The 15,779-nt window shown below is 39.9% G+C and overlaps 1 long non-coding RNA gene across 3 annotated transcripts; it reads right to left on the reverse strand.

Annotated features, from left to right (window-relative positions):
• Positions 1 to 3,585: 3,585 nt before the first annotated feature.
• On the reverse strand, positions 3,586 to 12,779 carry LOC119646267. 3 transcript variants are annotated; one of them, XR_005248710.1, is made up of 4 exons: positions 12,336 to 12,779; positions 10,908 to 11,004; positions 10,697 to 10,854; positions 3,586 to 4,562 (listed from the first exon to the last, which is right to left on the reverse strand). It is a non-coding gene; the product is annotated as an uncharacterized LOC119646267 (long non-coding RNA). The 3 variants fall into 3 exon arrangements; XR_005248709.1 differs by having other exon boundaries at positions 3,586 to 4,283; positions 4,339 to 4,562; positions 10,697 to 11,004; XR_005248708.1 differs by having other exon boundaries at positions 10,697 to 11,004.
• Between the last annotated feature and the right edge of the window lie 3,000 nt (positions 12,780 to 15,779).

Raw genomic sequence — 15,779 nt, forward strand, 5'->3', positions numbered from 1 at the left:
AACTCGCACAGTTCATTTATTCGTTCCCCGAGTGTAAGGAACGCCATTCCGGTATGTTCCCGTTTGCTTTCGCGCCTTGCGCCACAAGGAATGATGTCGATTAGGGGACTATTCGTGTTTCTTTCAGAGTCCCGCGACGAATCTCGACTACCAAAAAGAACCATTGTTCTCGGTGGTGATATCCCAAGCTTCGAACTCCTCCTAAAAGGATCCGGTGTGGACATAATTTCCAGTCCACCATTATTTCTTGTAGCATTAGATGCCACAGTAGCCAAGTCTCCCACTACGACGGCCGGGAGCCCGCTTGCTCACTCCCAAAAACCGCCGGCACTGGGTTTCCGAAGCCCTGCACCGTAAAAAACTACTTTTCTTCTCTCCCATATTTATATATATATATTTCTGGGTGTCCTTCCCATAGCCAATTTTCATCCACGGGTGGGCGTTTACTTCCCACCTACCCGGCCTGCACATAAGCATGCCCATACACGCACATCTCCGGATGCGTACATGTGCATGCCCATGACACATTCGCCGAGCATTCCCCTATCCGCACGAAGGGACGCGCCTGATGGGAGATTTGGCAACCCCGCACAAGCTATTGCCTGACGGTCTCTCCGAGAATCTATTTCTTGCAGTCCCTGTGGTATCTGCAGGGCTGCTTCCACTTATCCGCAAATACTGTTTAATCTGAGATCTTCGAAAAAACTGAAATTACCTTGGGACGAATCAAGAAACACCTTGAAAGCTTGATTGACAAAAACAAACAGTAATTTTCATTGTAGATACACTACATTAATCATGTGAAGACCTTACATATCTTTGTGAAACAGTTAACGGAGATCCAAAAATCCCCAACTATCAACAGAGTGTTCTGTGAAAAAAAGGCATTGAGACAAGCTAATAACTAATATCAGAACGACATATGTTGGCCCAAAATATCGAATTTGAAGTCCAAAACGGAGTTCGGGAAGGCTGCACCCTGACGCCTTCATTCCTACATTCCTCCTCAACTTGAGTTGTGTTCTCTATGTACTGTTATATGAGAGCAACACATGGAAATGGACCACCACTGCTATTCAAGAGCTCGAAGGCTTCGTTAACAACTGTCTCCGCCCTATCGTCAGGATACTCTGGCTCGATACAATGTATGGGCGAAGTATCGGTAGACATGTTGTTTAAAAAATCTGGAAGGAGCTGAATTACATTTCGTTTAACCACAACAATGTGCGTATGTGTGGTTAACATGATTTATCACCCTTAGGGAATAAAAACAATGATGTTGGCCAGTACCTTGAACACTCTGGATGCTTCAGTTCACACGTTGCTTTCCTAATAGAAATCCATTCTCCAACACTAAAGTGCATCGCGGAAATCGGCTTTCTCACCTTACAGTTATCGTAAAAGCACCGACTCCCTTTACTTGAATTCTCAACCACCAGCATGACATTCCATCACATTTCATCACATCAATTCCAAAATTTAATCCTTTACTAAATTGGACACTCTGATAATGCTTTAGAAATATAATGATATATTTAAAGTTTCACATCATTTGTACGAAATTATTATATAAATTATTTCAATATTTAAAGGAATAAAATTTAAAATCGATCTTATGTACTTGCGCGCCGCAGTTGGGTGACCTACTCTCAAGCAGGGTACTTTCTTGGGAGTTGCTGCCCCAGAGCCTGTAATACTTTGCTGACGATTCGAAGTTGGAGTAGGTTTTTGAGTTCCCTTTAAAATGTCCATAATATTGATTGAGGGACTCTGCTTCGCATTTTGCTGCGCCATCATTCTCTGATATTTACTGATAAGTTCTTCAATTCTAGGATCGATTTTGAATCTGTCTTTATACAGCCAAGGTTTTGTTTTTATTCGATTGTTTGCGGTTTGTGAGATAACACGTTGAGTTATTTTTTCCAGAAGATGCACTTCTTGATACTTCCTCCCCAATTTCCATATCCGTGTCCTCGGAACAAATATCTATGGTCTCCATTTTGGTTAAATTAACATAATTTTCAGCCGAAGGACCAAAACTAGGACCAAACTATTTCCAGGATAGTGAACTGTTCAACTAACTGCAATACTGTTCAGAGAACTATTTATTATTATATTTTTCTGTTCATTGATATTTCCAGACGCGCACGTCGCATTACGCACGTTTTTTCCTTCCAGGAGACAGTTTGCGACAGGCTAATGGTTGATAAATGATACAGAACTTATGCTCTTCGATTGAAGGGAATCTACGGGACCATTAACAGGAGAATCAGTTATACTACTGTCTCTTAACATGTCGTCTTTCGAAGATTGACCCATAGACACTCTGGATCATTGCATGTGGGCCTTATAAGCTTGGTTTCGTAGTACATTTACGAATGGCAAAACCAATCTGTTGCCTCATTCTCAATTCGGCTGGCATTTAATGTTTTCTAGATTTATCAGCCTGAGTCCTCTGCTCAGCTTCGGATTTTCCGTTCTCAAACATGTCACTTGTTTCTCGATTCGATTGCATTGTATTTGAGAAATCATGGAATGAACTACTAAATCGCATACTGCCCTGGGGAGAACTGATTGGCACATTCTCTATTCCCATAATCTCCTGTTGAATAGAATCCTTGGGGTCAAAAAGTACATTATTCATTTCATTATCATTTTCGAATTCAAAGTTCCTGAACCAATGGTCTAAAGGCTCCAATTTAATGCGCTCTGATGGATTGTTGAATAGCGAATTACTTTGGATATCACCAGTAAGTTTCTCGCTTCTCGAACACTCGGCCGCATGTGTTGCGAACACTTGCGTGTCGATGACATTTTGAAACACGTACTTTATTTCTTCCTCAGTATTAGAACGTCTGTCTGCCATCGTAGTAGATGAAATATTGTGAATTAAACCATCACCACTGCATCTTCTAGCCCCCTTTATTTTAATGATATTTTCGGATTCATGGTTCGAATTATTTGTATATTTTTCTGTCAGGAGGCCCTAAAATAGAATTATGTACCTGGTTGTCATTCTCGGGTTTTTCGTTCTCAGAACACAGATCTTTAGTTTCCAATTTAGCAAAATCTTCAGGACCAACAACGGGAACGTTAATTCGGGTCATTTTTCTTTCTTCACTCTTCAAGCATTGACCTACAGTCCTGTTAGTCTGGTGATGTCTACTAATTTTAGTTGAGGACGATTAGTTTCGTTTGTTGGTAAATTAATGGAACCTTTACCTTTAGACTAGATGTCGAATCGGTCTGCCTTGTTGGTCTGTTACTGTCAATACTTCACTTATGCAGTCAGTATCTAATTTCTCGATCTCAGATAAGTTGCCTGTTCGATTTAATTCGTATACATTTGTGGCACTGTAACTTGAAAAATCCTGAATACATGAAATCCTTCAATACAATAACATTTAATGAATTATGGATCAATTACTTTCGAATTTCTCCTCCAAAGGATAATTTTCTACATTCCCTTGTTTAATATAAGGTGCAGGATCAACAACGGAATCACAATTTTTATTAATGCTCCTCGATGTTTCATCCTCAAAACAATAGAATTTAGGCTACAATTTAATAAAATTTATTGGACCATCAGCTGAAGAACTAATTTGAATATTATCACTCGAATTCTTGTTCTGTATAAACTCACTTACAGGTAGTCTAGTCATCTACGTGATGTCTCTAATTTTTAATTGAGCTCCCCCAGCTTCATTTCTTAGTAGAGGCATAGCTAGCGAACTTGGGTCCATAAGGTATAGTAGAGGTAACGTTTCTCTAGCCTGGAATCTCATTGTTGCATTTGTGGAGCTATGAATTCGATTCTGAGAAGAATCTTTTTCCAAGGGCTCGGGTTTTATGAATGCTGCAGGGCCACTAATCGGAGGAATTGATTGGTTCCGGTTTTGGTCTCAGTAGAAGGACCTTCAGTACGCAAATGGGTGAAGCTTGTCGTTTATAGAACATTGACGTAGGGAGGCTCCGGTTTGTTGCCTGATATTCAGGATTTTCATTTGAATTTGATCAGCTCCGTTTTCAAGTGTAGACATGGATAGAAGTGGGAGAACCTCGTTTTCCCCAACCACTATTTCATTTGAGGAATAAGGCTGATGATTATCTTCGTTTTCCGCTGGAGGCATTCTTCAACATTTATCCCCAGTGTTAAGTCGGCTTGCATTGTATGATCAACTTCGTTTCCCGGTAGAGGCATGGATGGGCATAGAGGGCTTCCTTATTGAACCCGGTAGTAATCCTTGTTGGACTTGATTGTGTCGCAATTTCCATGCGTTGTGCTGCATTCAAATAGGCGAGTACATTGAAAATTCTTTCTAAAATTTCTACTTTTACCAAATCTATTGCCTTTTTCTTTCCGGGTTGTTGTTGATTAGCAGCATTCGATTGTCTGTCCTTTAGCCAGATCTCAACTTGTTGCGGGGGCACTTTTCACTCAGTTTAAATATTTAAAAAGAAGTTGTGCAATTTCCATTTTGGAAGCAATACTTCAGAATAGCGGTCTGTTCTCTCGTAAATTGAAGCTTCGATTGTGAGTCCATCGCTACAAATATTTATATCTGCAACGAGAAAAAAATAATCCAATTCTCTTGCAAAGAAACAGATTTATTTATATGGTGAGTCATCATTTGACACTAATTATCAACTGAAACTTTCAAATAAAAAGTTCAGTGCAAAAGCCCTCCATCTGGTTGGAGGCGTGATGGTTTTTAAGTACAGATCCTATATTACCAGCTTATCCATATACACACATACATACAATTATCATAATGATCATCATTGGCACAACAGTCCATACTGAATCAAGGCCTTGAAGTGTGTTAGAGCACTTCATTCAAGACCGTAACGGTACACTACAGTACTATATTGCACTGTAGAAGGCAATGTGGTCAGCATTGAGCTCGCCCGAGATTATTACCCTAACTTGACTCAGGTACTCATTCACAGCTGCGTCGACTGGTATCCGCCGTAATTTGATCACGATACAAATCCCATTACCACCAGTGAGATTTGAGCCGCGACCTTCCGTACGATAGCCTTGTGCTCTACCCACTCAGCTATCCAGACACAAATACATACATATACCTATTTAATTAATATTTTATCGTAAAAGTTCCTGAGCAGCGACTTTTTCTCCTCTCCTCTAGACTGTATTCCGTTCGGTAACAGAGTCGGCTCGTCTGGATCGGGCTCTAGTTTTTTCTCGGTTTGAAGCTTCATCCAGATGGAGTCTGGCTTTCTAACCTCCGTCCATTGGACTAAGCCATCGGTCGTTGAATTGTCTCCAGCCGGCTTAGGTAGTCAGACCAATCTTCACTAGCGACTTATTAAACGCTTCTCTCGCAACTTTTCAATCGCAAATATCCTCACTAGCGGGTTATACCACTGATCTAGTCCTATATTTATTGGGTTTGGTGGTCCCAGCACTCGGAACCATAAAAGTTCTTTGATCACTTGTGGGTTGATCGTTGTCCTTGACAATGATCGCACCGGTCTTATTTGAGTCAATCATCACAAACAGTGATTGCTTCAAATTTGGCAAAAACCGTACTGCATCCTCATGCATTGCATCATTGGTCCTCACCAATGGACCAATTTAATATACCTGCTACACTTCGGGATCTGTTCTTCATATGATTTTGAAGCAAAATCATGAGCCGATAATTATCCAGGTGGCCATAAACCCTGGATACATTTAAACACCGCATATCTTAGATCTACTTATTTACCACAAGGATACAGCACAAAGGAAAATAGGCCTACAATGCTGACTATATTGTCTCTTACAATGGACGGTAGTGTACCGTTACTATCTTGAATGAAGTGCTCTAACACACTTCAAGGCTCTGATCCAATAAATTGTTGCGCCGACGATTATTATTATTTTCATATTATTGTGAATAGTGATAAACTGAAGTTGCCAACCGCAGTAGGCGGACGTGGAAGTAATACACAAGGAAAAAGCTCCCTAAGTCTACTACGAATCGCGCTGTAAAGGATGAGATTAGACATCCTTTGCCGTTAAGTTGAAGATTTTATGACATGTCCTCTCTCCGAGAAATTGGCCGGAAATGACAAGGCGAGTACAATTACAGAAAGTACGAGTTTTTCACTGTTATTCTTACGACCATTAAAAACATTCCCAATCCCTCTCATATGTTCGAGCAAGGCAACCATAATGTCACCTTTGGGCTATTTCTAGGTTGTTTGACGCTGGTTTTAATAAATATCCTTTTGGTTATACTACCTTTTCGTAACGTCCTAGCGACCTGGCTCGTTAAACTCGAACGTTGTTATGGAAAAGGAATAGCACCAATTAGAATTCGTTCGCTGGCCGTTCGGCAGCTCATACAAAAATTAAATTTCTAGATGTTTTGTGTCACCTCACTGTAACAACTCCACTTTCGCATCGAGCGCAGAATTCCCACAACAATGAATAAACAAGTCGGGAAACCGGAAGCTTGACGCTTCAGGTATAAAAGGTTTTGTGTTTCCCTATGTGAGGAGCATAACGTAGTTCTCCATTGGCTTATAGCATTGACCCGAGATATTGAAATCGTTCAGTTCTGGGCAGGTTACTGCCATTGCCAGAACTGAGCGATTTAAATATCTCGAAGGGCGATTTAAAAACCTCGAGTCAACGCTATCAGCCAATGGAGAACTGCGTAATGAAATTGTTTCCCGCATCAATGCAACCTGGATGAAGTGGCATTCCCCAACTGGTGTTCTTTGTGATCGACGTATCAGCGCACATCCCAAATCTAAAATTTTCTGCAATATCGTCCGTCTGCTACTCTCTATAGTTCTGAGTGACTATAAAGGGTAATGAACGGCGTCTTGCGGTAATGGGGACGAAGATGTTGCATTGCACTGGTGGCGTGACACGTTTTGATTACGTCTGAAATGAGAATATCCGCGATCGATATGGGTTTGCATCGATCGTGGAAAAACTGCAAGAGAGGCGTTTTTGATGGTGTGGTCACGTAATTCACGCTAACGAGAATTCAACAACCAGTATTGATCAGAACATCGAAAGCAATGGTAAGCAACCAAAAAGCCGGCCAAAACAATGGTGGCTTGATACGCTGGATGGGGATTTAAAGGTCTCGCGATTACATCCTGATCAGGCATTTGATAAAATAAAATGACGAAACTGATCATCACGAGCCGACCCCGCTTGTGAACTGAAGGCTGAAGAAAAAGAAAAAGATGTGAGGAGCGACGAGTGCACGACAGCTCCGTGTAATATAGCTAAAAATTCCATTGCTCTCTATTTTCTAGAATGCGATTTAAATAAATCATTTGATGGAAAGCCCTATGTTGATAATGGTCAACCTCATACGCTTCACGCTCTCAGTTTAATATTATTAGCGAATGAAAACAATTTAACCAACATCAAATATAAACAAGTCGGGAAACCGGAAGCTGGACCCTTCAGGTACGAAAGGTTTTGTGTAATTCTTAGTACGTAGCACGTAATATATGCATATGTCCACTTTCGGGTAATATTTACATTGATAGTCTTCAATTTTCAAAGAAGCAACAACTTCGACGTATTATAAATTTGTTAGCAATAGTGCGATTTCCATCAAACTTGGTATGAGCATGCTCTACATTATAGCCTACATCACTGCAGAATTTCGCGCCGCTATGATTAATTTAAGGGGGGCTTCCAGCCAATTACAAAAAATTATAGTAATATACTATTACTAACTTTCTTTGAACAGATACCGGTATGAAAGGTATTTCGGAGCCAAGGCACCATATAGTGGCAGCCTCCTGATTTTTTTCAAATTGTTCGGTTTGGTAGTTTCTGAGAATGGCCCCCTTAAAGAAATGATCACTTTCAACCCCCCGCACTCTCCACGTTTCCAAGAAATGTCAAAACTAAGACCAGCTTCGAAAAGTACTAATCGAGACCTTTAATTTGATACCCCACATGACTATATTTGATGAAAAAAAATTTTACACCCCCCTTTTGCATGTATGGGGACCCCCCTCAAATTCAACGTAAAAGGATGTAACTCACTGTATGTGTGAGCGTTCACAGTTCCCACCTTTCTACCAAATTTGGTGTCAATCCCTATAACCGTCTCCGAGAAAAATGCGTGTGACGGACAGACAGACAGACAGACAGACAGACGGACAGACAGACAGACGGTAAACCGATTTTAATAAGGTTTTGTGTTTACACAAAACCTTAAAAAGAGCTAGGGAGAATTAGATTCTTCTTGAATGGAATTTTAATATTTCACTCGAATTAATTATGACGTCAGCATCTTATTTGTATGGCTTAGAATGCTGTTAATTAGCACGAAATTGATAAGTTTGAACTGCTATAACTTTCCCACTAATAGTTGGATTTTCATGAAACCTGGCATGTAAGTATATGCCCAAGGCTGTCCTCTATGTCGGTGGAAAATTTAGTACACTTAGGATGAACTTAAGGAGAGTTGTTTAGTCTATTTCGAAAAGTTGATAATATACTATTAGTAAATTTTTTGACCAGATACCGGAATGGGACATCTCTCGAAGATTAGATTTCACATAAGTGTTTTACATAAAACCTTAAAAAGGGCTGCAGATAAATAATATTCCACGCGAATGTCAATTATTCCGGGTAATTAGACGTCAGCATCTGATTTGCATAGCTTTGGAAGCGGTAAACTCGCGCGAAATTGCTAAGTTTGAACTACAATAACTTTGGCGTTAATTGCCGGATTTCGATGAAATTTAGCACATATATACGAAATATTGTCCCCTATGCTGGTACAAAATTCGGAAGTCCTAGGAGGAATTTAAGGGGGGTTTTTCAGTAAATTTCTAAAAAGTAGTAATTTACTATTAGTAAGTTTATTTGAGCAGATATCGGAATGGGACATATTTTGAGGCCTAGATTTCATCTAGGCGCACCACCCTGATTTTTTTCGGATTTTTAGGTTGGGTAGTTTCCGAAAATGAATCCTGTCTCACTTCAAGTGCGTACATTTTGACTCCTTACTCACGCACTTTGCAATTTATGTCAAAACTAATGTCACTTTCAGTGCAAATCGAGACCTTTCATTTGATACCCTACACAACTATATCCGGTGAAAAAATTTTTTGAATCCCCCCCCCCCTTTAAACTCCACCTAAATTTATGCCACTCGCTGTATGCGTGGGATTTCATAGTTCCCATCTGTCCACCAAATTTTGTTCGGATCGGTTTAGCCGTTTTGGAGAAAAATGCGTGTGACAGACAGACATTGAATCGATTTTAATAAGGTTTTGTTTTACACAAAACCTTAAAAACGACCGTAAATGCTTGATCAGAATGATTTATACATATCGATAAAATCCACTAATTGGAACGAAAGAGAAATTATGAAACGCTGCACCGCAAGCGATCCGCCTCCATGTGGTTCTTTCTGCCCGGCACATTCTCACCGCTAGCTCTCCACTCCCGTGTCGAGTTCTAAAGGCGTGCGCCATCTATCCGTCGTATCCGCAACGTTCGAAATAAATTTCGAATGCCACGAATCCTGCTGCGCAACATCCTCTGTTTTATATGGGAAATCTCTGTTGGTATGTAGGCTCCTCACAGTAAAAATGCTCTTTGAAACGGAGTCCCAGGCTATGAGGGCTTTCTTTTCGGCAGTTTTCAGCGTTAATACGAATCGCGTCTACCACTGCAAGGTCTACCAGAATGCGAACGCATAGTTGTGCAAGAGGAAAGGGAAGAGATTAAATGCAATGATGTAGATTAAAACTTTATTAATAATGGTGCGATTTCTACCAAGCACGCTTTTATCATGGCTCATATTACTGCAGAAGTTCATGATTCTAGGGTGAACTTAGAGGGAGGGGGGGTATCGAAAAATAAATAAAATAATACAATAAAAATATACTATAATTAACTTTACTAAAGCAGATCTTGGTCTTGAAGTTTGTCAGAGCATTTTACTCAAGACTATAACGGTATACCAGCAAGCAATGTGGTCAACATTGCGCTTGCCCTTGATTATTATCCTGGTTTAACTCAAGTGCTGACACAGCTTTGTGGCCTTTCAGTCACAATACCAATCGTTCTACCATCAGTGACATTTGAACTGTGGCCATTAAAAAAATACCACTAAAAGAAGCATACATCATACCAGAGAAGGAAAAACTTCTATTTGACATTGCCAAACATATTCAGCATCATGTTTTAATGTGAAAATTATTGCCAAATATAAATTATTGCTCCATCTTGCCGGAAGAGCTCGAAACAAAGAGGGTAATTGGGGCCTTGGAGGCGATGCACAAACACGAATTGTTGGTTGGTATGGTGGCTATCTGTGCTAAATTTTTGTTTTTAAGGTTTTATAATGGCATGGCATGAATTTAAGGTGGAGTGCACACAAACCAACCACTCATTCTAAGAAACTGCCCAACTGTATGCTTTGAAAAAGTCATGGTGACGCCCTTATGACATCTGGTTTTCCGAATACGTTCCATTTCGATATCAGTTTAAAGAAAGTTGATAATAGTATATTACTATATTTTTAGAAAGATAATCATAGAAGTATAATATTTTTCGTAAAAAAAGATGGTACCAATAATGTTGGTCTCGGCGGTCAAAGGGTAGTATAGGTTTCAGGACGAAAGCGTGGGGATTCAGCGCAAATCTGAGAAATGCTTGCTGAACTTATATATGTAATGTAGACTTACTTACTTATTTGTATATATCCTCTCAGATACTTTTATTCCTCTTCGAAAATGTCAGTCCTTCGCATTATTGGTCGTTGTTCCGTAAACGTTTCGATTGAATTACATAGTTAAGCAATTAATGCAAAACTGAGTTTATCTCAGCGAGCCCGGTTGGTATAATAGCTGTTGATTGAATCCTTTATTTCGCAACTGTATGTAGTTCAGCTTACCTTTACAATATGTTAGATGATTGCAGTTTACTTCTCCAGCATGAAAATTATGAAATTCACTTTTCAAGTCCACCGAAGTTATGATTGCGGAATAACAGAGAATCTGAAAGAAGTGATAGTAATATACTAATTAATATTGAAAGTTACTAGACTAGACTACTGAAAGGAACTCCTTTAAAAAATATTCATTTAATTTCTACAGAAACATTCTTGTATCCCCTTGAGAGTACACTCCTTTCTCTCCCTACTCCTTCCACTTTTAATTGTTCAATATATTCCTCAAAGTCGATTTCTATGATGCCTGACAACATTTGTACCGTTCCCTTCTTTACCTCAGTAACGTCAGGAAAACACTTTCCTGCATGTTTATTTTTATTCCAGAATATAAAGAGACAATGGACAAGTTGGACAAAATAAGCGTGTGGGCATACAGATAACCATTTGTTGTTAAAACTGAGTGAGTCAAGGTTTTGTCGTACTCGAAAAACAATTCGCCTGGCTACCATATACCTGCTTGATTAGCCGTATAATACTATAGTTCAATCAAAAACATTGAATACAGGAGCAAATCAACTCGCTAAGGAGCGCGGAATAGCGTATCCGTGTGGTAGGGATGAGGTAGCTAACTTGCCCAGGACCCATGTTGTAAATATATTTGTGTGCTGATAACGTTTTGCTTCGTTTCAAGGTCGTAAGCAGTATAATTTGCTACATGTAGTGATCCCGGGAAATATATGAATCTTTTTGGAGTTCGTTTTTAAAGTGCAGCACACAGAAGCTGTGTAGTCAACAGTAGTGCCACGAATTTGGCAGCAACCTCGGCCCTATCCATCTCCATTTATTAAATTTCAACTGAACTTCAGTGCCCTTCAAGGAGCTGCCCTATACGGTCTCTTGTCGATCTTTCCGGAAAACTTAATAATATAATATTATGTAATATTAATATTTTCGAAATTTTCGTTTTCTTAGTCTGCGAAAGGAGAGCGAGGTTTGTCAATATCACTATTGTTAAAATAGTAAACCAGTCGAATAATATAATGCAATACACTGTTCGGTAGAACCACCATAAAAACAACAACACAAAACAACTACTAGGAAACGAAGCACGCTAAGTGAACATTATCCTCCCTAGTTAGGGAACTAAGTTTGCTGATGCGAGGACGATTGTTCTATTCGTTTTTGACTGAAGAGTGTGAAGGTTTGGAGCTCGTCCCATCGGTAAACGTGTGGAGCAGGCTTTATACAAGCACGACGTAGACCCAATCTATTAGGGGACTGAGTATCGCAGTAAAACCCGAAGATTGTAACTAAGCAAACTATGCTAAGCTTCTTTTATTACGAAGAGTCGAGATCACAGACACTAGTTGTCGGATACACTATACAAGAGAGGGTTATAGAACACAAAACGAGGATTCTATGACTAATAGTAATCACCCCTGAATCGTTGTTTGCCAATACTCCAGTTTTAAAATCGTCCACATGTATTGGTTTAGGTCCTGCAAGTCTCTTTCCGTCGTTGGTTCTAAATAATAGTTTTCTGCTTGCATAGCATCGTCTTTGAGTAAATCAGCTTCAGTTGTACTCACAAAATATCCCATCAAGGTTTCATCAATGTAATCAATGTACCAAGGTTTAATCAATGTAATCAATCGTCAGTGTTGGGTTTATTTCCTCGATATCTGGCACAGCATCAGTCATGAGAAAATCTAATTCGGAAAAGGAGTATTCCCGCATATTTTGATCATTTTCCTTAACTCCTATCCCTGAAAAAAGTCGTTGGCAATTTTCTGGCAACATAGAATGGTTTACTTGTGTATCAGGTAAGCGTAGACCCCCCGATAACGATAATGGTAATTTGAGAAATTGATGAATTGAAACATTTTGTTCTAGACACGTATCTATAGCAGGTGACCCTTGTCTTATATCATTTTGTGATTCAGGCGTTGGCAATTGATATTCCAGTTCAATGCTGATCTCTGACCCAGAGTTCTTATGTAACTTAAACTTTTCTAATTCGTGTAACTGATTCAGAGAAGCACATGGCTGTACCCTAGCTTCATCGTTAAACAATCGCTTCTCTCTTTTACTTTTTGCTCGTCGATTCTGGAACCATACTCTCACCTCTATCTCGGCTAGTTTAGTTAAGGTGGCAAGATATTCTTGTTGCTCTTTATCCGGATACGGATTGTCTTTGAAAGCAGCTTCTAAAACTTCTAGTTGGGCATGGTTTATGTAGACTCGGGGTTTCCTCGGTTTAGATCCTATTTGTGCTCTTTCGTTTTTCAACAAATGTGTAATTTGTTGTGGTGATAACTGCTGATGACAAGAATTCACACTAGTTTCTTGTTTGGGTAAATGTTCCGCAATTACAAGCCGCTTTTGATCGAGCCGATGGTCGAAATAAGACCCCATTATTTTATCTGTCTAAGTCTGCAAGGGAAAAAGGAACATTTGTTGTAGTCATATTTCTCGTACAAAGTTTAAAAAGAAATTCGTGGCAATAGAAATACTCTGCCAGCTGGAGCAACCGCTAGAAAGGGTTTTGTCTAATCGACTATAACTTTTTGTAGGTAGGATGGAATAATACATTTACGCACAGAGTGTTGGACTCCCGGAATGGCAAGCCATCATCAGAGAACAAGTCTAAAAATTCAAATTCAAATATTACTTCGAGATAGCTCCAGCCTCCAGATCGGGGAATTCCTTTCACGAATGGGAGAAAACAACAGGAAGAGGGAGTTTGTTAGTTCCAAGCACCTGTTGCCATCCGGTCCCTTCACCGGTCCAGCTAAATCTTCTTCGCAGGAAAGAGAACGCGAGCTTAATACGTAATACAGCTCCATCTACCAGCATCTCTCTGCCAAAGTAAGCTGGGAACAGGCACCCTGTGACAACATAAAGTCACTAAGGAATCTCATCACAGTTTCCACAAAAAAAGGTCTAATCAGCGTTGTCCATCACTCTTGTGCAGGTAAGACTGAAATCTTCCATGCCAGTTTACAGTTGGGTAAGTAAATAATCAATCTCACTGTATTTAGTTCAACCATGGAAGCATGCTGGCCTACTAGTTTGACCGGACCGGTTCGACCATCCGGCCGGTCGCAAAGGAAATAAGGCAAATCAGTACATATGTGTGCGTCGATGCTCGCCTTACAAGCCCTTTAGACAATATGTGAGAATTTTATGCGCATCTTCATTGCTGGTAAACATTTTTCATACATATATAACACAAAAATATCTCTGATTTGCATCTCAACGCTTTTCGTGGCCAGATTTGAATAGCTGGTGTGCAAGGTTATTAAATCATCGATAGAAACACTGCGAGATTACACTACTCTCTCTATACTAGCGTAAAGTGCTTACGATACACCTCCTACCCAAAAGTATCAATTCATACTTCCGCGCCATGGCACAGTGGGTCGATGATCAATCTAAGTGGACAAAATGCAAGTCAGGAAAACCTAAAACGTTTATAGATTCTGCAATGACCATTATACTGATAAGCCAAATATTTACGTGTTTAAACCAGTAACAAGTAGTTGGAGCCACACTGCATCTAATAAGCAGTATCCACACTCAATGAATCGGACTTGCCAATTTATTGAAAGCAGACTTCTACTGCATTTCAGAAATTCACCTTAAAAGCAGGCAAATGTCCAATTCACTGGATATAATATTATCCGAAGTGACAACAGCACTGGCGCTGCCGTTTTAGTCAGGAAAGACTATCAATTTGAGGAATTCGTTATTGAAAACTTGCTCACTTCTTCCCCGCGGTGGCAATAGTAAGAATCAAAACCAGAAGTCAAACTGAAAACTGGGACAATATCTTAAGGCCTTGGGCAATCTCCAGTTAAAATCCAAGTACCTCATTTTCGGTGGCGTCTTCAACTCAAGTCATACCTCCTGGGGCGATTCGGCAGTCAACATAAATGGAGAAGCAGTACTCAAATGGATCCAAGACCCTTACTCGCCAGCCTACGTTTACTTGGTCTTGCCAGATTCATCGACAAAACACAGCAGTCAATCTACCTTTGACTACTTCCTACTATCTGAGAAAATTTCTATGAACTTTCAAGAGATATTTTATAATACACTACCAGGCATGTCTGATCATTATGCAGGACACCTTAAACTTCGTTCGTCCTCCCAACTGCAAAGGCAAGTGATGACCATCGTAAGATCCTTCGCCCACGCTGACTGGGACAAATCCAATTCAACCCTTACACCAAGGTTGAACTTGAAAAAACTCTCAACTTATCAGACAGAAATCGACGAAGCCATCACCTTGGCCACTGACGTCATTAATACTGCTACAAGCAAAACATAAGGCTTATTAAGGTCGATGAGATTCAAAATATAATTCACTCTCACACGATATCATATTGCACACGAAAGTCAAATAGATTTTACGTAGGAAACTCAAACGGATTTTCCACAAATACGGAAATAAAGTCAATACTGATTTCGAAGCCTTGCTTTCCCGGATTAATTGCTTAGGTACCATTAATTGGAAAAGAATGACAATTTTCCGCAACAAAGAATTCACACTGAAGCTAGCAAACACTAAACCTGGGTCAGATGTGTTTCAGCATTTCAACAAGCTAACGAGCAAACACAAATCTTGCAGCTCGTTCTTATTAGGAACCGGGAGCCCATCCGCAGTGAAAGCACAAGTTCTCGCGGAATCCTTTGAGACTCAGCTCAATACTTCTACATTCGTCGACTGTTGAGTCAACAATCAACTCTAGTAAGCTCACAAACTTCTCCACAACGAACCCTTCAGTTAAGCCATCTGAGTTTACCTCAAGTCACTGACTTAACCAAAAACCTAAAAGATAAAAGTTCACCCGGGCCTGGCGAAATCCCAAACTTTGT

This window comes from Hermetia illucens, chromosome 1 (assembly GCF_905115235.1).
Source record: "Hermetia illucens chromosome 1, iHerIll2.2.curated.20191125, whole genome shotgun sequence".
NCBI lineage: Eukaryota > Metazoa > Arthropoda > Insecta > Diptera > Stratiomyidae > Hermetia > Hermetia illucens.